The sequence below is a fragment of the Penaeus vannamei genome, chromosome 10, assembly GCF_042767895.1.
Source record: "Penaeus vannamei isolate JL-2024 chromosome 10, ASM4276789v1, whole genome shotgun sequence".
NCBI classification, from domain to species: domain Eukaryota; kingdom Metazoa; phylum Arthropoda; class Malacostraca; order Decapoda; family Penaeidae; genus Penaeus; species Penaeus vannamei.
In genome coordinates this window covers 12,560,218-12,562,717 of record NC_091558.1, presented here as the reverse complement: position 1 = coordinate 12,562,717, position 2,500 = coordinate 12,560,218, and the positions used below count along the sequence as shown (strand labels likewise).

Here is a 2,500-nt window from a genome sequence, read left to right as displayed (position 1 = left end):
AGAGAGAGAAACAGAAGGAGACAGAGAGAAACAGAAGGAGAAAGAGAGAAACAGAAGGAGAAAGAGAGAGAATTAGAGAGAAAAAAAGAGGAGAGAGAAAAAAGGAGAGAGAAGAAAGGAGAGAGGGAAGAAAGGAGAGAGAATAAAGGGAGGCAAGAAGAAAGAGGAGAGAAAAGAAAAAAGAGAGAAGAAAAAGAAGAGAGAAGAAATGGTAAAGAGAATAAAGGGGAAAGAGAGGGACGAGAGTAAAGAGAAGAGATAATGAAAAATGGAGATGAAGAGAGATCAGAGAAAAGCAGAGAAGAGGGATGAGAGAGGGATGAGAGACACCATGAGAGATTTCAATTTCAGGATATCTTACAAAAAGTTTACAGATGGTTTTCTACATTAGCCTATTGCAATAATGTATGACTGAACAAAGGAAAATTTGTTTTCTTTTCTTCTAAATTTTAGACATTTGTCCCATTCAAGTGAAAATATAAATGAGGCTATATAAGGCCAATGTAAAGCCCTATAATCGGTAATTCTTTACAGTATGGATGCACTCGCCAGAGACCAAATCCACATTTCCACATCAAAAAATTTATTCATCAATCTAAGTTGACATGACTGGGCTGAGGACAACTGATGGGGGTTCTGGCCCCAACACTGCCCGGGAAACACTTTCTTTACCTTGGGTGTGCACAGCACCGAGTGGACTTAGGTTGAGAGTGACATTTTCCATGACCTTTTTTCTTTATTTGTGGCATTACTGTTCTTGCCTGCACATTATTTCTTGTACTGACAACTGCAGCATTTTGTCCTCTACAAGAACATCATATTCAACTTGCCCTAACTTAGAAAACTTGAAAGAAGGAAAAGAGGGGACATGATTATGCTGTTCAACTGTATTACAGGAAGAGTGAAGTTAGATAAAGATAACTTTTTAATCTTGAACATAAGAAGGATGTGAGGAGACACTAAAAAGTTGAGAGTAAAAAGAGGTAATAAAAATGTCAATTTTTTTTATTCTCAACACAGAATTATGCAAGCATGGAACAGTCTCCCCCAAAATGAAATGTGTGCCATAAATGTGCATCGATTTAAAAAGTTATACGACAATTTAAATAAAGCAGATGGGACCACCTGAGCTTAGCTCTTCTCCCGTTTTGAAACAAATAGGTAAGAACACACAAGTACATCAAGAAATGTATAAAAAGGAAATGAAGTTGAAGAAGATTCTAGGACTGTTGGACTAAGCTAGGGTTGAGTAGTACTTTAGAACCTTAGGCTAATTAAATATAATGAATTGTTTCTCATCAGCAACTGGTCAAAATGCTGACAAATTGGGGGGGGTTAACCTTTAGGGTATGGCTGTACTGATTTAGGGCAAATTGAATAGGATATTCTTGTAGAGAACAAAAATGTTGTAGTAGTCAGTACAAGAAATATTTTGCAAACATGACCAGTAATGCCATAGCACCACAAATAAAGGAAATGGATTTCATAGAAAATGTAGAAATAAACAAGGAACTCTGGCTGTGTAAGGGTGTTGTGGACTTGTGGTCTCTGTGTGCCGCTGTGTGCCACTATGTGCCATACATTTTTTCCATTTACCAGTAAATAAGAGGCCGCTGTAGCTTAAACTATGTTCCATCCACTCTATTTTTTCCTATTTTTTCAGGTCTATAAGATGGCAGTCTATTTCCCTCTATATACGTGTGTCAGTATCTGCAACTTATACCCTCTTTATATACATGTGTATATAACATCAAACTCTGGCAGTAAGTACAATCAAATAGTGCAATAAATGCTAATACACTCATTGTTTTAATAACATTGCCAGGCAGACTCAATCTTTTTTTAACTTTATGATAAACAAATTATTTCTTCAATCGATCAATTTGTTGTACCTTGTATTACATGTATCTCAAAACCTATAATAATACCATTATATGAAATGGCCATTGGGTTACATATACTAAGAACTAGCATTTGGTGCATAAAAAAAATCATAATGACTCATTCTGATGCAGTCATAATTACATTAAGAAACTAATATTTCTCAAACTTCCCTATTTTACTAGCCATTTGAATACAACAGGGCTGGTGGAACAAAAAAATTACTCAGCACCCATTCTTCAAGCATTCCTTCCATCCCCGTATGGATATAAGTCATGCTCTCGTTCCTTCCTCCCCTATGAGTTGTCTTGAAAGCTTACAGGCGCTGCTCCTCTCTTTGTGGCGACTAAATACAATCAACCGTACGTCACTTGTCCTTGCACCTGTTCTAACTTAAGCCTGCCAATATTTCTGGATACAGCATCTATGGTGTGTAGATAGTAAGCACATCCTGGTTACTGAAATGATCAGCAGACTAATTCTTCATCTTCACAATATGAAATATAAATGAAGACTTTAGTGAGGGAAACCCACTGAATAGTTTCATTTTCTTATTGTTACTTAATTATCAAGGTAAATATCACACTATGCCATCTAAAGTTCACACAACGCCATCTGA

The 2,500-nt window shown here is 36.4% G+C and overlaps 1 protein-coding gene across 11 annotated transcripts in view; it reads right to left on the bottom strand.

The window, feature by feature from the left end:
• Window positions 1-2,500, bottom strand: part of LOC113802077 (palmitoyltransferase ZDHHC20-B) — a 42,284-nt gene that overhangs the window by 39,292 nt on the left and 492 nt on the right. The window lies entirely within an intron of this gene.